Below are 24643 nucleotides of genomic sequence, written 5' to 3'. Positions count from 1 at the left end.
GTGTCCTCACGGTTTTTTTGGTGAGTGTCTCCGTTTTAAAGTGCAGCCTTCCCAGCACTCTCTCTCTTCCTCTTCCTGGTTCAGCGTTTCTCTGTGGCTTGAATACCACACATTCGCATCGTTCCTCTGGTTTATTGCCTCTCCCTCCCCATTAGATTGTGAGTTCCTAGGGAACATGGGGATGTTTCTATCTGGTTCACAGCTCTAGCTCCAGTGCCTATGACAGTGCTTGGTGCACAGCAGGTACTCAAGAAATAGTTTGAAGTAAATAACCCCCAAACTTATTTCTACAGTAAAAGATGTTTTCCTGGGGAAGGGCAGAGCCATATGGCCCTTAAGTTCTGGAAGAGACTGAGCTTCTGGGACCATCCATGGAGCAATGTGGACAGAGGAAGGATGTTTTCAAGAGTGTGGGTGGAAGGGGAGAAAAGAAAATGGATGTGAAGAAAGGAGCTGGGGCCAGGTGTCTTTAGCATTTACCTAGCACCCTTTATCTATAAAACTGGGTCACTCTGGGGCCGAAAAGGGAAGACAGAGGGACGTGGGGCCAGGTCTGCCTCTCTGTCCATCTCTCCCTTTTGCCCATGTATCCCACCTCTCAGGAATTACTGTCAGCTCGACCTTCAAAATAAATACAAATCCGGGCCGGGCGCGGTGGCTCACGCCTGTAATTCCAGCACTTTGGGAGGCCGAGGCGGGTGGATCACGAGGTCGAGAGATCGAGACCATCCTGGTCAACACGGTGAAACCCCGTCTCTATTAAAAATACAAAAAAAATAGCCGGGCATGGTGGCACGTGCCTGTGGTCCCGGCTACTCGGGAGGCTGAGGCGGAAGAATCGCTTGAACCCAGGAGGCAGAGGTTGCAGTGAGCCGAGATTGCGCCACTGCACTCCAGCCTGGTGACAGAGCAAGACTCCGTCTCTAAATAAATAAATAAATAAATAAATACGAATCCACCTACCTCTCCCCACCGCCCCTGCTCTGCTCTAGCCTGAACTATTTCAATCACCTCCTCGCTTATTTCCACCTCTGCCCGGACAGTGGGCTCTCCACACAGCATCAGACTAAGTTCTCAGCAGTAACAGAGCTGGTCACTCTCTGCTCAAACCCTCGCAGCTCAAATCCCACCCTCCCTGAGGACTACTGTAACCACACCACCTATTTAATAGTGTGACCTGCGCCAGACACCAGCACTCTGGGCCTCCATGTTCTTTTTCTTGTTTTCCCCAGCACCGACCTCTTCCAACACCTCAAATAATTTACTTAGGGATGCCCATGGTTTGCCCTCTGTCTCCCACCTCTTCCCCCAAGGACTTCAGCTCCCCCAGGCCAGGGAGACCTTTGCTTTGTTCGCAGACACATCCCAGGCATTAGAACTGCTCCTGGCACCAGCAGATGTTCCATTATTTATTTAATGGGTGACTTGGAGCAGAAACAGAAGTGCGGTGCTCTGTTTTCCTGAGATCTGAGCTGATGATGATAAATGATAAGTCTTGGGATTTCAGAAGACAGGAATCACGAGAACCAACACCAATGAAGTCCGAGTCTCCTCTGCTACCGTCCGAAGTGGAACAAGAACAGAAATAAGGTCTGTTTTCTTTCCGCTTCGCTGTCTGTTTCTGTCCAAAAACAAACGTCTGACACCTTTAAGGTGTCCCTTTGCCTCTTTAAGTTTCCTTCCGTGACACTGGCTACTTTGTTACTCTAACACTGTCAGCAATTCACTCCCAAAGGTGAGGTCCCCGTGGGAAGTGGGAAAACTCAGCGAATCACCAGGGACACGCCTGACTCCGAAAAGGCTGGATGCTGGCAAGGAACCGGCCCGGCGGCTCCCGCGCCCCCGCCTGCCTGCGCGGCCTTCAGCTGGGGTTACAGAGGGCTCCCAGCGCGGATCCAAACCGCGTTCCAGGCGGGGTGGGCGGGCCCCCGGCCAGCGAGGCTGAAGCAAAACAACCCGCCCAGGCGTCCAGAGCGTATCCAACCCTGGAGAACCTGCCCCGGGACCCAGAGCCGCAGCCAGCTCGGGCCTCTGGAGTGAGGCTTTTCCAGTCCCCGCGACGGACCCCGGGATCTGCAGCTGGGCGGCGGGGCTCGTTATGGGAAAGGGGTGCGCGCGCGTTTGTGCTAAAACAAGAAAGACAAGAATCTCCGAGAACAGAACTTTGGTCCTCGCCTGGCCAGGGAGCGCAGAAGACAGGGGCGGCGGCGCCAAGGCGGGTCAGGGGCCGGTCCAGCCAAGTTCGCTCCGGCTTAGATAAACTTTCTGATCGCAGTTTTTCCTGGTTGCAGCCTGGGTTCCTTGTAACCGGGTAAGCGTAGCGGGTGGTTGTCAGGAGGGGCGGGGGCTGGAGGTACGAGGGGATGGGAGGGGTGGGAAATGGCCGGACCTGGGGTCGCGCAGGCGCCTTGCTCCCTGCCTACGATCCGTCCGCCCCCGCTCCACCCCCTCCGCGAGCTTGGGAAGGTGGCTGGGGGAGGGGGATGGCTCCCTATCGCGGAGGGACGGCCGGAGGCTGACACAAAGCCCTTTCCTCCCCTCCTCCTCTTTCCCCTCCTCTCCCCTCTCCTGCCCTCCTGTCTCCCCCTTTCTCCTTTTCCTCTTGCTCCTCCTGGGCGGGGAAACCCAGTCCCTCGCTCATCTGCGGGACCACCGGTTGCCCCCGCCTCCGGGACCTGCCAGGAAGGCCCGCGCAAGGTAAGGGGTGGTGGCAGCGGAGACCCCACCACCTGTGCCCGCTGCCAGAGCCCGGAGAGGCTCCGTGCATGGGCGGGGCTCTCTGGGGTTCCAGACCCGGGTGCTGCTGCGCGCACTCTCTCCCCACTCCTGAGGGGACTTGGGGAAGAGAGCTACAGAGAGTCCTTATGTCGTGGGGGACAGAAGGGGGAATCGGGGAGTGGGGAACGGGGCAGGGTGACATTCCGCAGGGCGAGGTGGCCGCTGGTCCAGGCAGGGTCACCGGGTGTCCTCAGCTGACCTGTGCTAGGTTGGGGGTCAGAGGCATCTGGAGGGTGCAGGCACGGTGACTGGAGGTTCAGGTGTGGGCGCGTGTGCACGGGACGGGGTGGTAGGGACCTTTGTGGCTTTCTACCTGCAGGGCTGCCTGCGGGATGTCAGGTGCTCCCTGTGACTGTGCGCGCGGGCTAGACTGGGGGTCGCACAGCTTTGGTCCCCAGCGCGGACCCCTCCGGTGCGTCCAGCCAGTGTGCAGGGCAGATGCTCCAACCAGAGATTTCCTCCCCCGGGAGGAAAAGCAGGAGGGTCGGTGTGTCCGGGCAGGGGACACTCGGGTTGTCGCGGTGATTGATGGCGGTGCGGCGCGGCGGAGGAGGAGCTCCGGATTCCTGCCGGCAAGGGACGGGGCCACTTTCCCACTTTGAGGACTCCCCGCCCGCCTCTGGGCTTGGCCTGGGCTCCCACCAGCTCAGCGTCCTCCCATCGGCGGTGGCGCGCCCCTCGACGGCATGGAGACAGCAAGATTTGGAAAAGTTCAGCTTTAAAGCCTGTTGCCAAGAAATACAGGGCAAGATCAGGTTCCCGTGCCCTGAGAGGCGCCTGTTCTCGGAGCTCCCAAATCCCTGGGGTTTTCCTAATTCCGCTGTAGCTGCATGCAGCGTAGCCGCACTTCCTTGCGCGGTTTTGGGCACATTGCGGTTTCTTAGGAACACGCTGTCATCAGTAAGGAAACATCAGAGTGCCCTTCGACAAAAGGACTATAAATACTGAAGCAAAAAGTAACACTGGGAGGGCCAGGGGCTTACTGGGGAAAAAAAGAAACATACAGGGCAGCACTCCATCATTAAGATAAATAGTATTTTAATACAATATTTTTAACAAAACCAAATTGAATGTAAAAAATACATAATAAGCAAAAATCAACATTTTAAATAAAGGTGGGTGTTGTTAGAATCCTGCTTCATTGGCTGGATGCGGTGGCTCACACCTGTAATCCCAGAACTTTGGAAGGCTGAGGCTGGCAGATCACTTGAGGTCAGGAGTTTGAGACCAGCCTGGCCAAGCTGGTGAAACCCCATCTCTACTAAAAATACAAAAAATTGCCAGGCGTGGTGACACGCCTGTGATCCCAGCTACTCAAGAGAATGAGGTAGGAGAATCACTTGAACCCGGAAGGCAGAGAAAAACTATGTCTCCAAAAAACAAACAAAAAACCCTGCTTAATTATTCAGTGGGAACAGCCATATCAGAATCTCCCCCACACCTCCCCATTTGTCCGTTCCCTTGCCTGGTGGTTTGAGAGTTGACAGTGGCATGCAACAGATTGAGCAACTCTGGCTTCTGATGCAGTCATGTTCACTGACTGCAGAGCTTTTATTAACTTTTTACCTAGTTCAAATATGGGAGGATATTGTCATAAGTGGATACAGAGGGTTTTTTTTGTTTTTTTTTTGTTTGTTTGTTTGTTTGTTTTGCCTCAGGTTCCATATGCCTCTGGAATACCCATGCACTCCCACGCTTTTGCACCTCCAGAGGGAGCATCACAGGCCAGGGATTGGTAGCATCCTGGGACAGTGAGGGCGTTTGCTTTTGGAATCTGGGAAGGCTGTTGACAGGAGCTTTTGGGTTTGGAGACTTGCTTTCAGTAGTTGGAGGCTGGAGACGTGGGGTAAACCAACCTGCCATCAAGACCTCTTTTGTCTGGAAATATTCTCCTGCAGACAGTTCATCAGAGCAGAGGAGGAAACTAAAATTGCCCACACTTGGCCTCTAGTGTAGGGCTGATGGGAGGGAGCTTGACTCCCAGGATGACTATGGCACTTGCTTATTTAAAGATAACTTCGCAGCAGCACTCTTATCCGGACCAACGTGCCCACACACACACCTTATTCAAAGTCAAGGGTCACCACCCACCTCAGGACTTCCACTTTCCAGAAAGAACCTCCTTGCTTAGCTAAATCTTCTTCCTCTGCTTGGAGGACACAGATGAATCAGGTATCACAGATGGAACACAGGGTATGCTTCCCTGGGGATTCATGTTCATGTGACCCATTCATGGGAGGCCCACTCTTCACATACTCTGTATTACAGTGTTTTGACCTTGTGCCCAACCCTCCTTGTACATGCAGACTTCTTAATGATCCTTCAAGAATCCTAACGGTTTCAGCAAGAAAGATTTCTCTGATCCCATTCTTTCCCTAGTAAGGCACTTTCTCACCACCACCAGGTGTGTGTGTGTGTGTGTGTGTGTGTGTTTGTGTGTGTGTGTGTCATTAAAGTAATGTCGTGGGCCTCACTTGCCCACTGTCCGTAAGCTTCCCAGGGCTATAGCCCTTAAGACCTACCACTCAAGGAGGTGGTGTGGAATGAATGAACGAATACACGAATGAATGAAAGAACAAAAGTATCCCTTTGTCAAGGCATTTTGAGGAGTTGCACCTCAAAAAGTACACCCTCAGGACTGCAATGCCTCTGAAGAAAGCAGATGACACTTTTATGGCACAGTATAAAATGCCTTTACAGGTAGTATCTCAGTCATTTCTCACAACAGTAGTATTCACTGCATCTTTTAGGTGAGGAAATGGAGGGCTAAAAGTAGTCAGTCATTCTGCCACAGCACAAGGAACTTGCTAAAGGCGAACCTGCTCAGAGGCACACTCTGTGCAGTGTGTGTCTAGAGCAGGATTCACCACCTTGTGTTTTAGGATGCCGTTTTGCTAAAAAAAAAAAATCACTAATGAATTCAGTGATAAAGTATGTTAGGGAAATGCTAATGTTAATCTGTTTTTTTTTGGCCGGACTTTAAGGAGTCTTTATCATCGCCCAGGTGTGGTGGTGCACGCCAATCCCAGCACTTTGGGAGGCCAAGGCAGGAGGATCACTAGGTCAGGAGTACGAGACCAGCCTGGCCAACATAGTGAAACCCCATCTCTACTAAAAATACAAAAAAATAGCCAGGCATGGTGGTGGGCACCTGTAGTCCCAGCTACTTGGGAGGCTGAGGCAGGAGAATTGCTTGAACCCGGGAAGTGGAGATTGCCGTGAGCCTAGATCACGCCATTGCACTGAAGCCCGGGTGACAGTGCGAGACTCCATCTAAAAAAAAAAGTATTACTATACCATACATTGGGACTCTTTAGAATGACGTCATAGTATGGGTTGCTTGCCAACTTTATTTGGCCACAGAGCACTCTTTCTCATGAAGCATCTTCTGGATCCAGTGTTCCACGGAATTCACCCTGGGAATTGTTGCTTAGTTCCCCATAAATCATCTAATGTCTAGGTCAGTTTCCAAGGAATATTGATTCCATCTAATATGCAGTATTTAGGATAGTAAAAATGTGTATTGTGGACATTAGAAAGGCATGGTAATCCACCCTTGTATTTAGAGTGGATTGTTGGTCTATGCATCCAATTAATGCAAGTAACTTCTATGTATCCAATTAACGTGAGTGGGTCCTTTGGGTTTGATCAGATACGATCTGAGGGAACCCCAGCCTCTGGGGAGCACCATCTTTTTTCTGCCCAGAAGCCTTCAGATCTCAACCAGCCTTTCCATCTCTGAGAATGCCCTCAAACGCAGCTCTGCATATGGGGTGGCAACTTCCGGGTTCTTGTCCTGAGACCACTATTTCATCTTGGCTAGTTTACATCCATTGAGTGAGAAAATACACCTGCTCAGTGAATTTTCACTTCTCTCACTTCCTCTCTCCCTGGGTGCTGGCCAAGTGAATTCTCTAGGGTATTTAAGTGCGTGTGGACATTTACTTATGAAAAGGTAGCAGCAGTCACTCTCTGGGTGTGTCAGAACCAGAACGGAAGCCTGCTGAGGGCACTGTCTCCTCACAGGAGCTGCAGCCTCTGTTCACAAGTGCCCATTGCTTGAAGTCAGGTATTTCTAAATTAGGGACTTGCCTGCAATCTACTGTTAGATCACCTTCCACAGACCAGCAACCTCAACCATTGAGGCTTTCTTCCAATTAAGGAGAAGAAGTGGGGAAGTTGGAATTAGAATTTCAAAGACTCAAAGGAGAATTGTGGCCTAGTGAGGAGCCTTGGGAAACTGATTAAAGAGGTACTGCTGTGCAGATATAACATTCATCTGCAGACATTTCTAGGTCTCCATGGCCGAGCAAATATATCTCAAGATTTGTTTCGTAGATTTTTCCAAAGCAGGAAAAGTAAAACGTCTTATTTTGAGATATTTATTAAACAGGGTGGCGTCACAGAAGTCAAGGGAAGGAGTGTTTTGAGAAAAATGGACCTATCAGATGGGGCCTGATCGGGAGTGACAAGGGGAGTTGAAGAAGATGACTAGAAGGTTGATGAGTCATTAGCCAAGCCATGGAGTTCAAGTGCATGTGTTTGTGTGTGTGAGCATATGCATGTCATCATGCCTGTGTGAACCAGGGAGAAGATGGGGAGGAAATACTGAGTGTGATTTTTTAAAAAATATCTTGAGATGGAGTTTTGCTTTTGTTCCCTAGGTTGGAGTGCAGTGGTGCAATCCGGCTCACTGCAACCTCCGCTTCCTGGGTTCAAGCAATTCTCCTCCTCAGCCTGCTGAGTAGCTGGGATTACAGGCGCCCACCACCATGCCTGGTTAATTTTTCATGTTTTTAGTAGAGACCAGGTTTCATCATGTTGGCCAGGGTGGCCTCGAACTCCTAACCTCAAGTGATCTGCCCATCTCAGGCTCCCAAAGTGCAGGGATGGATTACAGGTGTGGGCCACTGTGCCTGGCCCTGAGTGTGATTTTTAACCTGCTGAGTTTTAAAAGTCCTGGCCAGGTGCAGTGGCTCATGCCTGGAATCCTAGCACTACGGGAGGCTGAGGTGGGCAGATCACTTGAGCTCAGGAGTCCAAAGCCAGCCTGGCCAACATGGTGAAATCCCCATCTCTACTAAAAATACCAAAAAAAAAATTAGCCAGGTCTGGTGGCAGGCCCCTGTAGTCTCAGCTACTTGTGAGGAGGCAATAGAATCCCTTGAACCTGGGAGGCAGAGGTTGCAGTGAGCCAAGATTGCACCATTGCACACCATCTTGGGCAACAGAGAGAAGACTCTGTCTCAGAAAAAAAAAAAAAAAAAAAAAAAAATATATATATATATATATATATATATATACACACACACACACATATATATGTATATGTATATATTTTATATAAACATATATTTTATATATACATATATATTTATATCAGCAGAGACGTATGTAATATCAGCTGAAAGTGTGAATAGAACCACGCAATTTAATATAGCTACTAGCAAAACCACGCAATAGCATAATCACATAATGAATGAGTGAATGAATGAATGATTAAATGACATGTGGAAATGGGACTGGACAAAGAGCGTCTGACTGAGTGCGAACAGACTGCTTGGGGAGACCCAGCAAGGCCTGTCTGTCTAGATTCCTCCTGGTATCTCTGTGCAGCATTCCTTCCTTCCAGGTATGGAGCCAGACCCTCTCTGGAATGCTTTTATGACCTACAGTTAGACAAGGTAGGCCAGACAGTTTCTTTATGGCCAGTTTTTACAGAATAGCGGAGGGAAGGTTAGAGCCATAAGCTTAGGTTTTGTGGCTTTGGGGAAAAGAGGTTATGGGTCCTATGACCCACGCTGAAGAAGAATTCTAGTTTCTCTGACTAGCCTTGGAGGAGACTGAGAGACCAGAGGGCAGAAGGTTAGAGAACAACTTTGGTTTCTAAGGCCCTTATTTTGGGGTATTGTTTTCTGAGCCCCCACGAGTTCATAATGGCACCACTTAGAATGTGAGGCTCCTGGCTGGGCGAGATGGCTCACGCCTGTAATCCCAGCATCTTGGGAGGCTTAGGTGGGTGGATCATCTGAGGTCAGAAGTTTGAGACCAGCCTGGCCAACGTAGAAACCCCATCTCTACTAAAAATACAAAATTTAGCTGAGTGTGGCAGCCAGTGCCTGTAATCCCAGCTACTCGGGAGGCTGAGGCAGGAGGATCGCTTGAACCTGGGAGACGGAGGTTGCAATGAGCCGAGATTGTGCCATTGCACTCCAGCCTGGCGACAGAGCTAGACTCCATCTTAAAAAAAAAAAAAAAAAAAAAAAAAAAAAAAAAAAAAAAAAAAAATGCAAGGCTCCTGTGAAATGTGGAGAGAGATGGAGGATGTGACCCAGACCCTCTGAGGGCTTCAGTTCAGGGAGGGAGGCAAGAACTGTACCTGCGGGACAAGGGGAGGCCAACTGAGGAGAGCATCACATCTTAAGGATCCAGACTGTGTGTCACAATTCATGATGGAGGAAGTCCACGAGGGAAACCGTCTAGTCCACAAGCAAATGCTCAGCGTCTGCCTGGTCCTGTGTCCTATGTTTAGATCGAAGTAGCATCTCAGCCTCCTTGTCTATAACAGGAGATGCAGGAAGGTCTCAGACCAGGTTCCCTAGAAGCAGATCCTGAGGTGAGGATTCATGGAAAATGGATGAAGAAATATTCACAGGAAAACAGGAGAGTGGGGAAAGGGTGCTGGAAGGTAAAGAAGCTGAACGTTCTGGAGACAGTTACGGGCCCCACCAGAGTAGCCAGATCAGAGGCCAGCTTCCTGGAGATGCTATATACCCCTGCGGCAGTCTGACTAAGGGTTGCCCAAGTGTTTCCAGCTCTCGCTGCAGGCAGGCAAAGCAAGTCCCATAAAGAGCGGTTCTCTGTCAGAGACCCAGATGCTGGCGGTGGAGTGTAGATGTACATAAAAATGGTTTAGGACTCTGAGGGCACAGGGACAGGGCATTAGCAGCATGTGCCATAGACGAGGATACCTGTTCTCAGCCTTACACAAGCAGACCAGGTGGATCATTATGAATATGAATAATTCACCATCATTTCTTGTGACCTCCTGACTGTACGAGGAGCAGGAGTTTCTTACTGACATCACATGGCATGATGCCACGTGTGGCTTATTGGCTGGCCCCTCAGGGGTTATGCTGGCCCACCAGAAACTATCTCTCCTATACGTGGTTATTTTCCACACTTCTGACGCAAATTTTTATGCCTTCAGACCTATAGATACATAAATATCCTTCTTGGGTATAGTATGCTGTTTGTTAGTGTTTGTTTGTTTTTTAAACAAGTCTTGCTCTGTTGCCCAGGCTGGAGTGCAATGGCGTGATCTCGTCTCACTGCAACCTCTGCCTCCTGGGTTAAACTGATTCCCCTGCCTCAGCTTCCCCAGTAGCTGGGAATACAGGTGCCTGCCACTACTCCCGGCTAATTTTTGTATTTTTAGTAGAGATGGGGTTTCACCATGTTGACCAGGCTGGTCTCGAACTTCTGACCTCAAATGATCTACACACCTCGGCCTCCCAAAGTGCTGGGATTACAGGCATGAGCCACCATGCCTGACCATATCTCTTGTTTCTATTGTTATTGTCCTTGAGTTCCTTGAAGGGTAAGTAATGAATAGGATAGAGGACACTGAGAGCTGTGGGTCTAGGAGACCAGAGAATGTGAAGATCTGAAAGAGAATCTCCTAACCAGGTCGGGGCATAGCAGCACACACCCTCACCACCCAGGCTAGTAGTTTGTCAACTGCTTACTGAAATCCACGTGAGCATCTGAGTGCATAAGGCACCTTCCCACCACCATCCTTTCGGTGCCATAGTCAGCATCATCGACTCTCCATGTCTGGTAGGTTGCACAGGCCCTACCGGTGAAGCCTAACAGGGTTGGATATGTACATTACTTCAAGCTAGCAGATCACAAGAGATTTCAGAAATGAAGCACCTTGTTGCTGCCAGGAGGTTGCCATTTAACATGAAGCGCCTACCAGTGACAAACCACTAAGAATTCCACGTGTCTGCTATTCTGAGCATGCAGCAGCTGGAGTAATGGCTTAGAAACCAGAATAACATGTCAGGGCCATATGGAATCAGATATTTTTAAAACTGTGGTTCGAGACCTCAGGAGGTAGATCACGATAAGGTCTAATTTGAACTACTGATGTAAGGAGAAAATCAACTTCTTTTAAAAGATTTTTTTCTCAGGTATATTTCATTTAGCTTGAGAATCAATAAACCATAAAAATAATCACTGTAAGAGCAAAACTTATCAACCCTAAGAGCAAAAGAAAATGAACAGCAGAAAAGGAAAAGCTGATATTTTAACTACAGTTTCCCACAAGCCCATTTAAACTTCTGGGTTGTAGTTGGTCTTCAATATTCTGAGGAATTACTTCTATTTCTCATGGAAGATGGCTCAATGAAGGTATGAAAGGCTCCAGGGAAAGCTCTGCTCAAGTTTTTTAGAGAGACAAAAAGAGCGTGGCCTAAGAACCAAGACTTCATATTTCACAAGGATTATGATACTTTTACCAAATAAATATCTTTCTAGAAGCAGAGATAAAAAGCTATAAATATAGAAATATAGCTGTTAGCCGGGCGCAGTGGCTCAAGCCTGTAATCCCAGCACTTTGGGAGGCCGAGGCGGGTGGATCACGAGGTCAAGAGATCGAGACCATCCTGGTCAACATGGTGAAACCCCGTCTCTACTAAAAATACAAAAAATCAGCTGGGCATGGTGGCGCGTGCCTGTAATCCCAGCTACTCAGGAGGCTGAGGCAGGAGAATTGCCTGAACCCAGGAGGCGGAGGTTGCGGTGAGCCGAGATCGTGCCATTGCACTCCAGCCTGGGTAACAAGAGCGAAACTCCGTCTCAAAAAAAAAAAAAAAAAAAGAAAGAAAGAAATATAGCTGTTGAAGGTTGACTGAGCTGAAGGAACGATATGATTAAGGATTATTTAATTTAACAAACTGTCTTTGAGGAAAACAATGTTGGGTGAGTGCTGGAGAAATTGACCCAGCTATGATACCATTTGACTTCAAAATTGTTTACATGCCATGTGAAAAGCCCAGCACAGAGGCAAGGAGAAAGCCCTGTGACCCTTAAAGCATTTCCCCATGAGCCATTTAACAGAACCTCCTTGCAAAAGAGCGTTTCTAAGGGGACACAGTTCCCCTGCCCTTGGTCTGGAGGAGGAAATGTGAAATCTTGTTTTCCCTGCGGAGCTGCTTCCGCTCAGGCACTGTGCTCTGCAATCCCTGCAATCCATAGCCCTGCCCCTGGCCTCTGTCCCTCCTCCACCTCCTGCTGCCTCCTTCCCAGCAAGAATTTTATGTTTTCAGGTATAACCTGAACGTGAAAAACAAAACAAAACAAAAACGTGTTTTTCCTGTGCTCTCACAGCAATCATCAGCACAGAAGGCTTCTGTGACCAAATGTGTGGGGGCTTCCTCCCCACACCAAGCAGTGGACACCAGCTGGGCATCCTCCAGCTCCATTCCCACAGGGTGAGGGCTCAGTCTCACAAGACTGGCACCCCACTTTCCCACAGGGCCGAAAGTTCCAGCCTCTGGATCTGCTGACGGACCGGCGTCAGCTGGGGTTCCCACAGCCCCTTCTTCGAGTTTGATTAATTTGCTAGAGTAACTCACAGAGCTCAGGAAAACACAAATATTTACTGGTTTGTTGTAAAGGATATTGCAAAGGATACAGATGAAAGGAAGCATGGAGTGAGGTATGGGAAGTGACACAGAGCTTCCATGCCCACCCTGGGCACGCCACATTCCAGGAACCCCCGGCTTCCAAGAAGCTTTCTGAACGTAGGCCTTTGGGGTGTTTGTGGAAGCTTCATTACCAAGCATTACAATGCTGGATCAAACCACTGGCCATTGGAGATCAACTTAACCTTCAGCCCCTCTCCTATCCCTGGAGATGAGACAGTGGCTGAAAGTCCCTGTCCTCTAATCCTGCCTTGGTCTTTCCTGTGACCAGGGACTGTCAGCCATCAATCAGCTCATTAGCATGCAGACACATCACTTTGGAGATTCTAAGGATTTGTGGAGTTGTATGCCAGGAAATAGGGTTAAAGACAAGATAATATGTTTCATAATACATCACATAACACCTCCTTTGAGTATTCCTCAATTCTCTTGCCTGGTGTCTCTTAGGGCAGTCCCCAGACTCGGCCCCACCCCCTGCTGAAGCACGCTTCCCCTGGGCTGGGCCTATGCCAGGCAGACGGAGACCACAGCCTTCTTAAGCGATTCCCTGCTGCCAGCCTCCGGGGGTCCAGCTCCCTTTTCTTAGTCCATCCACATGCCTCTTCAGATCCATCTTTGACAATTTAAAATGATATTTTTGTATGTGTAGGAGTGAAGGAAAGTTTGGGGAACTCACACTTGCTACTTTGGTATTTCCTTTTTTCTTCTCTCTGATCCTATCCTCTTTCATTTCATTAAAATGCTCTGACAGCAGCTTTTCCAAATTGCTTTCACAACCCACTAATGGGCTTTGAAAATAACATGCCCTGGATGATCCCCCCTCTGACCCCTCCCTTCTCAAGCCTGCTACCACCTTCTGCCTTCCTCACTTTCTCAGGTTTTTTTGAGACAGGACCTTGCTCTGTTGCACAGAAACTAGAACTAATCTATAGAACTTCCATGACTGCCAAACACTACCAAGCCACCTGCATGCCAACCATAGGCTCCAGCTCCCACCTGCTTCCGTGGATAGAACAGATGCACGCTCTCCTGTATGCAGACCACCCAGGCTTCTCTCAGGTACTCAGGGACATTAGTGCAGCAATTGTCCTGCTCTTTGCTGGGACACCAGTGTCTCACTCCGTCTCCTGGATCATTTCCATCCAGGTGCATTCATACCGTAGCACGGCCCATCTTGAGAGAACCTTCTCTTGACTCCATATTTACTTCTAGCTCCCACCTCTTTCTCAGGTTCATTTTACAAAGAACTCTTCACAAGTACATCGGTGCTCACTGTCCCCAAGTCCTTTCCCCTGCCTCTTCCATTGGACCACTCTAGCCAGGATGCTGCCCCTTGAACTGATTTTGTCAAAGTCCCCCATGACCCCCATCATTTTCAAATCCAGGGGTCAGTCTTTGATCCCCATATGATGCAATTTTCCAAAAGCATCTGACATTAAACCGAGGGTGGTGCACTTCTGAATGCAGAGCCCTGTGTGACTGAACAGTTTGGCTGCCATGAAGCCAGCCCTGGGGCCAAGCTGATCTTGGGTTTCATGTCACAGGGACACACGCTCCCACTGACAAGCACTCCAAGATCCCAAGGAATAATCCCAGCAGCTAAGGGTGCCGACACCACCTGAGCCAGACCCTCTGTTCAGGACTTCACAGAACCCTGAGCAGCCTGTGAGATGATCACTTCATGCACCATCTCCGTGCTATGTAAGAAGTCATTTTATGTTTTTTTTTTTCCAAATTACAGAAACTGAGGCACAGAGAGATGGAGTGATTTGTCTGTAGTCAAAAAGCTTGAAAGTAGAGCTGCCACAATTCATTCCTGGTCTGTGAGACACCAGGACCCACACTTGTAGCAATGACTCCATAATAACCTCAGAATGTCTCTGTGTAGAAATACAGGCTTGCATTAATTCTCTAGGGTTGCCGTAACAAAATACCACAAACTGGGTGTCTCAAAACAGAAATTCATTGTCTCGAGGTTTTGGAGGTCAGAAGTGATAAATTAAAGTGTCGGTAGGGCTGTGCTCCCTCTGACAGTGCTAGGGAAGGAGCTGTTCAGGCCTCTCTCCCGGCCTCTGGAAGCCTCAGGCATTCCTTGGCTTGTGGATGCATCCCCGCAGTCCTCCGTGTTCACTGACATTCTCCCTTAGTGTCCTCACATCGTCCTCCAGGTTTCCCCTTTGCTGTTGGATCGGGCTCATCTGGTGACCTCATCTTACTTAGTTAAATCTTCATAGACCCTATTTCCAAATAAGGTAACATCCTATGGTCCTAGGGGTGACTCCAGCGTATCTCTTTGTGGGGACACAATTCAACCCATCACTAGGTGTAAAATTAGAAACTGATCAAATATCCAGGAAGCGTACCCAGTGCACACAATCAGAAAATAGAGTCAGGGTTCCCAGCAGTGAATAGTTATTCCCGGTCAAAGTGCCTGGCGTGAGCTGCCTCCATCCTGCCTTGTTCTGCTGTTGTCGGGGGGGCCTGAGCACCTTCTGAGGAGGGTGAAAGCAGAGAATGGGAGCTGAAGCCTTAAAGAAAGAGCCAAGTGAGGCAGGTGGTTCCTGACCTTTGATTTGGTGGCGTGTTCTCTGTTAGACCACCCTGGCTGGTTTCTGTGATCTTCTCTCGATGGTCCTGCTGGGTGTCAGGTACATCTCTTTGGAGGTGTTGATGCTTAATGAACTGCAGCTTCTCCTTCCTGCTGGCTGAGGTACATGAGAGGCCAAATGTGTTTGGGAGACGCGTAGTACAATTTCAAAATGCCTAATAATACAGTGATTCTGGTTACGATCACTATTAAAATTACATCATGGATTGTGAAATTAGAAGTAATTATGTTTTTATAGACATAAATATCTATATTATATACATATAATAAAGATGAAAGGAGTAAGTTTAGCTTCATGTAAAATTTGCCATTGTGCCTTGATTTGCCCCCAACCAACACCAGTTCCCATGACCTTGGAGCTTCCTGCGTTCTAACCCTGAGCTTCTGTCCCATGGACAACTTATTTACCGGCTATCAAGCAGCTACCATAGGCAGGGGGCGGAGCCCTATAGAGGCTCCTCTCTTTTATCTCACAGAAAATCTTTAAAGACAGCTCAGGTTTCCGAACTCAACTTACATAATGCATCTAAAATGACATATATATGAATGTATCTCCTGTCTTACCCGGAGCAGTTGCATACAGACTCAACACAACCCAACTCTGATTTATGTCTCCAAAGGAAGTCAGATAAGAATGTGGACTGGGCACATTGTATTTTTCTTACAGTAGCATATGATAAAAGCAACATTTTTGCAACTAGAGAAGAAGCGGGGAAAAAGATCAGAGCCAGAGACTACAGAGAGGAATTCCAAGAGGAATCTTTAATCAGAAAAAGCGATGAGTCTCCCTTGTCTTCTGCCACTGGGGCATGTGAAGGAATTGAACATAACTTGAAAAAATTCTTCATATTCTAGAAAAGGGACACAAGGGAGTGAGATCCCTGCATTTGCTCATCAGATCGCTCTTGAGTACCGATTATGCTGTCAGGCAGGAAACAGGCACAGTACCCACTTCTGTACTTCCCTGAATCTGCATGGCCATTGTCCCTTTCCAAGCCCTTGTTCTCTCTTGTGAATAGGATGATGTCATAGGATTTGGTGTTAACAAAGTTCACCCTGACTGCTGATCACAGACAGCATTTCAGTGGAACAAGAGTGGCCTCAGTGAGATCAGGTGGAAGACTGTCAACATTCAGAGAGTGGTCCTGGGCTACAGGAGAGAATTGGAGGCAAAGTTTGGAGCATGAGCCAGCCAAGTTGAGATGAGTGAGATGTGAGGCGCGCAGAAGAGTCGAGGATGGCCCGTTGCTGGTCACCCACGTTCATGGAGGCATTATTTAAGGAGATGATCAATCTGGGAGGAAAAGAAGGCAAAGGAATAAAGAGTTCCCCTTGGTATGTGTTAAGTTTGATGGCCTGTGAAAACCCAAGGAGGTATTAAGGATCTGGGGGTCTGGAGCTTGAAAGAGAGCTTTGGGCTACAAACACACTGTCAGCAGTAAATAGAGAGCCTAAGGAGGATAAAATTGTCTAAGAAAAGGACATAGAGATGTTATCCTAAGGTCACCTTCTGTAACAGGATGGCAGTAAGTGCAGCATTTTATGTTGCTACCTATGGCCTCCAAAGTCTGTGAAAATGTGGCGGTGCAAGGGTTGGCTGCTGGTTCATGTCGCTAAACTGAATATCTTCCCTGCAACTGGAGGCCCCATTGTAAAGTCGGTATTTAGGATGTCAGCATCTGGCTCTCTCTACTGCAGAGGGTTTCTGACTGGTGGAGGTATGCCTGCCCTTCTAATCTGGGGCTGAAGACACCACCTGATTTCACCAAGAGATTGTAGATACACTGCTGAGATGTGGGATCACTAGTGAGCATCATGAAAGCTAAGATTTATTAATACGTGTGTGTCACCTGTACGCTCGCTCGCCACAGTCCACGTGCTATTTATCGTCTACTTACACCGGTCTTGAAAATGAGTATTCCTATCCATTTTACCCTGGGAAAACAGAGGCTCAGAGGACACAAGCACTTGCTCAAGGGCACACTAATCAGTGGTAGAATGTGTCCGTTGACAGACCCCAGACTCCTATGAGCCAAGCCATACTGCTTCGCCCGCAGCCTAAGGAGCAGGTCTGCCGCGGGGCCCTCCATTGCTTAGCTGGGTGTGGGTCTCACTGCAGTCAGGAGCCTCATGCTCCACAGGCTATCAGAGCCTCCAGCTTCGCTGCAGCTGAAACTGCAGCAAAATACTCAGGCAATCTGGTTTTATGGTTTTCTTCTGAAATAGAAATACTAATACTGACACATACTTTTGTGATGTTTATAGCTTATTGGAGACTTACCCAGGCGTTCTGTGGCCTCAATCTTTCATGTGCCCAAAAGACAACCATTCACTTCTTTTCATTTCTTTGCTTTGTAAACCAAAAATAAAATTCTAAGCCCCCAACCAATTGATGGATCCCTCCCCTTGGCCAACGGCATTCTAAAGTTAACCAGAAAAAACACTTCAGGCCCTGATGGGAAGTGGGAGTCGGACATGCCTCATTATAGCCTCCTCCCTGTTGAAATTCAGGCACAGCTGACTAACATTAGCATCAACGCAGAAACCTTAAGACTTTAAGACTGATAGGACAGATTCTTTTTTTTTTTTTTTTCGATATGTCTTTTTTTAAATTGCATTTTAGGTTTTGGGGTACATGTGAAGGATAGATTTTTTTTTTTGAGACGGAGTTTCGCTCTTGTTACCCAGGCTGGAGTGCAATGGCTCGATCTCAGCTCACCGCAACCTCCGCCTCCTGGGTTCAGGCAATTCTCCTGCCTCAGCCTCTTGAGTAGCTGGGATTACAGGCACGTGCCACCATGCCCAGCTAATTTTTTATATTTTTAGTAGAGACGGGGTTTCACCATGTTGACCAGGATGGTCTCGATCTCTTGACCTCGTGATCCACCCGCCTCGGCCTCCCAAAGTGCTGGGATTACAGGTGTGAGCCACCGCACCCGGCAGGACTGATTCTTTAAGTCTGATGAGAAACATTTACAATCTTTTCTCTCTGAAGTTTGCTACCTGGAGGCTTTACTTGCATGACACAACTTTACTCTCCACAACCCTTTATTGATTGCAGGTATTTAGATAATAACTCTTGCAACCAATTGCCAATCAGGAAATCTTTGAATCCGGCTGGGCGCCGGTCTCTCACACCTGTAATCCCAGCACTCTGGGAGGCTGAGGCAGGTGGATCACCTGAGGTCAGGAGTTCAAGACTATTCTGGCCAACATGGTGAAACCCCATCTCTATTAAAAATGGAAAAATTAGCCTGGCGTGGTGGCGGGTGCCTTTAGTCCCAGCTACTTGGGAGGCTGAGGTAGGAGAATTGCTTGAACCTGGGAGGTGGAGGCTGCAGTTAGCCGAGGTCCTACCACTGCACTCCAGCCTGGGTGACAGAGCGAGACCCGGTCTCAAAAAAATAAAGAAAAAGAAAATATTTGAATCTGCCCATGACCTGGATGCCCTCTCCCTTACACTTTTCCTACCTACCAGATGAAACCAATGTACATCTTACATGTATTGATTATGTCTTCCATGTGTTTATGATGTCTTCCATGTATTAATGTCTTATGTCCCCCTAGAATATATAAAACCAAACTGTAGCCTGACCACCTTGGGCACATGTTCTCAGGATCTTGGGCTCTATCTCAAGCCATTGGTTACTCATATTTGTCTCAGAATAAGTCTCTTCAAATATTTTACAGAGTTTGACGCTTTTCATTGACAGATGAACTAGGAAAAGGAGTGAGGGAGAAGGGTGGAGATGTTCAGGGCTGGGTTGGTCCAAGAGAGAATTGTTTTATCCTGGCTTCTTCCTCCATCATTAATGGTAGAGTTCTGGTCTTTTTAAATGTACGAGGTTTAAAAGAACTGTGTGCTCTGAGCCAGAGAACACGGGGAAGGACAATGGTGGAACCCTAGAAATCTCAGGGGGAGAGGCTCCAAGTCCCTGAATCTCTTTCCCTCTTCACCCCACCAGGCCCCTTCTGCTTCATGCTCATCTGCCCCACTGGGGCCTTCGGAGCAGGGTCCCACCTATTGAACAGCCTGGGGTGGGGTAGCCACAAGGTCTCTTACAAAGAAACATGCTGTTTCAGAACTTCAGCTCTGCATTCTTCCACATTTCCCCTCCATGCCAGGAGATTAAAATTCCACACTCCAGTTACTATAAAACTGCACACATGGGATTTAATAGGCTTTTATAGTTGTTGATTAGACCTGACCTCCACATCGCCTCATGGTTCCAGGAAATGGCCATTTCAAACTAATTCTTCAAGTCAACGGAGGCTCTCTTTCTGCAGAGCAGAGGCATTCACCATGATTTTTCTTACGTTAGTTCGTGTAGGGCTGTGGAAGCCCCATAGGGTCATGGGGTGTCCCTTATGCTGTGTTGAGGTGCAGGATCCAAGAAGTAAAGAGGACACTGAAGAACTGGTGTAGAGCATCTGGACTTGGGGGCCATACTACCTGTGAGCAGAGATCCGCGAGTCCCCAAATGCCCAAGAGTATCTGTATTTATTAGGTACAAGCAGGGGGCAGGGTCGTGAGTGAGGTCATCATCTATAGGCTTAGTAATAGGGCATACATAATCACGTGATTCACAAGCGAGGGGGCCACCCTATTTTTACCTGGACAGAGAGGTGGGCTGTGTGCAGCAGGGGGCCGTGCCACGCACAGTAGTAGAGGATCATGTACAGAAAAGGGGTCCACCCTCATTAGGTCACTGAGGCAAGGGTGGGCTGTGTGCAACAGGTTTGTGCGCAACACTTCTTGTCAGGGGGCTGGAGACTTCAAAGGATTTCTAATAGAAGGATACTGTAAGCTTAATGCAGTGGGAGCTGACAGACCTGTGCTCTTCTCTTAAGATATTTACGGGAGGATGATTTGCGTTAGCACAGAAACGAGAAAAGAATGACAGGGTGTACAGCCACAGAGACTGGTCATACCAGAGGGCTTCTTCTCCCTTGGTTACTTCCAGGATCTCAGGCCTGAGGCCTACTTTCCACAGGAACTGGATGCAAGGTACTACAACTCCTTTATCAGGAGGAGAGGCTCTTACTCCAAGCCTGCCACACAGCGTATGCCCTTTCAGGCAGGATGCTACCGCCTGGGTCTTTGGTTCTTGTCCTGGTCTGGCTGTTTTCTCATGTATTGCTTCTATTCTGTGACTGCTCTAGGCATTCCTCCTACTACAACCTACTATATAGTTATAGAGAAGGATTCTACAAATCAGCACTAAATGTGTCACTACAGCTCCGACTACAATACCCATGAGATTATATAGAAACATTATATAGAACTAAGTAGATATAAGTATCAAGTATGATTATATAAACTAGATATATGTAAGCAGTAAGTTATACTTCAAGCACTAATTCTATAAACTAATACATGATTATATATGCAGGATTATATAAAGGAAACAGCTGAGCAATAACACTATAAACTAAGATATTCTTCAGGCACTGGTTATGCCTGGGATCTGGACAGTTCTCCTTCCTTGGTGCCCATGGGGGGTGTTACCCACAGTTTGTATTCATTTCTGGCTGAGAAGAGATCTTCCTTATAATAAACAGGGGATTTTCTCTTCACATGGTATCCTTCATTTCTCTGGTTTAGTTTTCGTTCCCGATGAATTGTGAAATGCATGAATAAACATTCAAAATGCTGGCTTCGGGCAAAGGCTTGTTTTGCGGCCTGCCTTTTTTTTTTTTTTTTTTTTTAATTTCTCCATTTTAAAAAATCAAATGCCACTTTTTTAGGAGCCACTAAAATGTATTGAGTTTTGGGATGCTTTGGATGTGTGATTACAATCAGCACATGCTACAATCCGCAGTCTTACTGCTGTGTTCCAAATGGAAGGAAATTCCAAAAAAGGCAAGTGATGCTACAGAAGCTGTATTTTCAATGGAGGAACAAAGCATGTCTTTGGTGTTCACCTGGATACATTTTCATTTGTTTGGGAAGGAAAAATCAAGTCCCCGGATACAGAAGAGGTAACTTTAGAAATGCAGAGGGCATTGCCCCTGGCATTTGTAAATTGCCTACAAGCAGAGGGCTCCCTGCCAGGTGCTGCAGAAGAAATAGAGTGTTAAGGGTTCAGACAAGATGGCGAATTCCAGTTGCATCAGCATTTACAAAGACTTCAGAATCTGAGATAACAAAAGACCCTCAAAATCACAGAATGATATCATCCAATTGTATAGAAAGAGATTCCAAATACTAGAAATGCCAAATTATGTGCCCAAGTCCTTGTGCTTAGAGCATGTATTATTCTGGGACCATTAGCTGTGTGTGAGGCACTGTGGTGGGAACTTTACTTACCTTATTTAGGGTCTTCACACAATTGTGTGGGGTAAGTGCCTTGATCCCCACTTTACAGATGGATAAGCAAAGGCTCTGGGAAGTTAAATGAACTGGTCCCCAGTCACAAACCTAATAAGTAGTGCGAAAGCCAGGATTTGAAACCCGAAATGCTGGCTGCAATGACCAGCATAGACTTTCCATGTCACATCCCAAACATGAGCTGATTCTTAGCTTGGAGCAGACTCTGGGCAGGGAAAACCCTGAGCTTCTTTGGGGCTGGGAACTGAGCCACACTAAGCAATGGGGCAGTGGGCTGGGGACATTAGGAGAAAGGACATCTATTCTGAAGTTAGGGAACTTCTGGGACCTCAGAGGGCCCTGTGGGGTACAAAGAAGGAACCGAGGCCCAGAGACGCCAGCTGAGTTGCCTTGCTAGTGTCTGGGACTATATTCCTGGCCTCCCAACCGGTACAACACGTGGGGCTCCCCTTCTCCATTCCCTCACAGCCAAAAACCAGCATCAGAGCATCTGGGTCCTGATACAGAGTAGAGTTTGGACTGAGAACACCACTAAGTCAAAAGGCAGAAATGTCCTTAAGGAAATGATAAGTAACTTAAAAGAGAAAATAAGGCCATGTGAGTGATCCAGTGAGAGCAATAATGGTAGTGACAGGAGGACTCATCCCCTCAGATCATCACAAAGCTGTAAAAATGAGACTGAGCCATATTCTTTGCGATTCTAGGTCCAGCTCAGAAAGGTATCCCAGTGAGAGGATTGGAGGGTGTTTGATTTCTGGCTCAATGCTCGCCTAACTCCAGCCAGTTTTACATAGCAAATGCTGTATCCTGTGTGTCAAATTGATAGCAGGCATTCAAAGCACAGATAAAAAATAATCCTCCTAATTATTAATAATATCATTCATATTTATTGACTTTTGCCATGCAGCAAGTGCTGAGCTAAGTGCTCTTCTCTGGGCCAGGCCTGGGCTGGGTTTGCCAGAGAGATCATCCCAGCTCATTCTTACCGTTGGGTCTTCAGGGTGCGTGTCACTAGAACTGCACCTCAGCAGGATATAACTAACTTGCTCAGAATTCCAGGATGAGATGATGTGGAAGCTGGGATTTGAATAAGAAATGTATCCAAATTCCAGGATCCATCTTGGCTCCCAGGATGAAAAACTGATCCTTTCTGGCCCTGCTTGTCAAATTGTAGCAAGCAGACAGCCTTAAATAAGTGTCCCCAGACCCAAGCACTGGAAAAACATGTATTAATATTTTTCTTACTTGAACACTTTGAGATTTTCTAAAATAAGACTTTCAGTGGTTAGACCATCTAGTCGTGCAATGGCTTTCAAAAGTATGCCCTTTATTGTTTACAGCGAGTTAGATGTGGTTTTTATTGGTACCAGCATGTTTTGTGCCTCCAGGGAAAGAATACATGAAATCTCTGGTTTGCTTAAACATAGCGAAACCAGCCTATTTCTGGAGATGGGAGTGTTTGCCCTAAAGAAGCGATGTTATGGCTTCTGTAATAGTTGAATCATTTCCTTTCTGCTAGCACTTCATTAACAGATAATAGCTTTTATTTCTGATTATAAAGACAGTATCTACTCATTGTATATAATTTGAACCATTCAGAAAAATACAGAAACAAAAATACAAAACACCAAGGCCTCATTGACTCAGCTCTCGGGCCAGAGTGTAATGTGATTCAGAGCATGCATTGTTAATGTGGAAGATATCCCTTGAGAAATTTCACTTACCATGAAGGCAGCTGTGTAATTTTAAGGTTGCATATGCCTAGATTTCAGTTAAAAGTAAAGCATTAAACCAACAAGGAAATAATGGTGACCCAGGGTTGTTTGTGAAGACAGCTTCCGATAGTGGTCATGAATTGATATGTTTTCAAGAAGCAGTGCCTCTTTAAAAATACAATCACAAGGGACCAGGGTGTTCCATTCTCTGTTCAGATGTCACATGCCCTGCTTCCCACTGAGTTCTGGGTGTTATGAGCTTCTGTTAACGTAGAGTGAGCCAAGCAGGAATCAAGGGTCTCACCATGAGTCCACCCAGCAGCCAACACTGTGTTAGTGGAAATGGCCAGTGCTCAGGAATAGGACTGGTGTTGAGACGAAAGGACAGATGGAGAAGTGGGACAGTGTGGTGGATAAAAACACGTGTTCTGCAGCTAGACGGCCTCTGTTGAAACCCTTGTGACTCCACTTACAAGCTGTGGATCTCTGGGCAAACTAATTAACCTCTCTGAGCCTCAGTTTCTTCATATGTGAAATGAAAATAAGAACAGCACCCAGTTCAAAGAAGATTAAAGGAGCTATGCTGTATGATACTTACATGCAATTGGCATGGGGTATGCACTCAACATTTGTGCTTGCGTCTTTCCATGCGACAAGGTCAATAATAGAGGTCTCGAAGAATAGGAAGGAAGTTCATTTTATTTCAGTTCTCCTAGTAATGGAGAGATGAAAAGGTGGTTGCAGCCTGGCCAGATGGTTGTACTTGTTCGGACAGGCTAACAAATCCCCGACTTTCAGGGTCTTGTCAAGAAGAGCCACTCAACCCATGTCCACTACATGATCTGGGTTGGGTGGCTCTTCTCCAGGTGATAATGCAGGAATCCATGCTGTTTTCATCTTGTATCATGTCATCTGGAACATATCGTTTACAAGGCTATCTCAGGAAAGGACAAAGGCTAGAGACACATGACATCACTTTATATGTCACTTCCACCCGTATTTTACTGGCCCAAACCCAGTCACTTAGACCCTCTCTAATGCAAGAATGGCTGGGACGCAGAAAGCATGTGGATGGATGCTCAGTGGGCAGTGGCTACATGCTGTAAGGGGTGTGTAGAAATCACTTATTATTGCCAAGAAAGAGAACATCAATAATGACTTTGCAACGGGTGACTTCCTGGAAGTTAGGAAAACTCCTTGTGTCCTGGCTTTGGAGATCTGTTTAGAAAAGCAGCAATGTTACGCCTGTAATCCCAGCACTTTGGGAAGCCGAGGCGGGTGGATCACGAGGTCAAGAGATTGAGCCCATCCTGGCCAACATGGTGAAACCCCGTCTCTACTAAAAAAAACAAAAATTAGCTGGACATGGTGTCATGCTCCTGTAGTCCCAGCTACGCAGGAGGCTGAGGCAGGAGAATTGCTTGAACCCGGAAGGCAGAGGTTGCCGTGAGCAGAGATTGTGTCACTACACTCGAGCCTGGCGACAGAGCGAGACTGTGTC

General features: G+C 47.5%; 1 protein-coding gene across 2 annotated transcripts in view; it reads left to right on the top strand.

The window, feature by feature from the left end:
* The first annotated feature begins 1982 nt into the window (after positions 1-1982).
* Positions 1983-24643, top strand: part of RIN2 (Ras and Rab interactor 2) — a 243288-nt gene continuing 220627 nt past the window's right edge. Inside the window, exons 1-2 of one of the 2 annotated variants that reach the window (XM_010343724.3) lie at positions 1983-2311; positions 2630-2697. The gene's annotated coding sequence lies outside the window, so the exon portion shown is untranslated. The remainder of the gene's footprint in view (positions 2312-2629; positions 2698-24643) is intronic. The other variant, XM_010343725.3, reaches the window with a different exon arrangement.

Source organism: Saimiri boliviensis, chromosome 9, assembly GCF_048565385.1.
Source record: "Saimiri boliviensis isolate mSaiBol1 chromosome 9, mSaiBol1.pri, whole genome shotgun sequence".
NCBI lineage: Eukaryota > Metazoa > Chordata > Mammalia > Primates > Cebidae > Saimiri > Saimiri boliviensis.
This window is presented reverse-complemented; position numbering and strand designations above follow the sequence as displayed.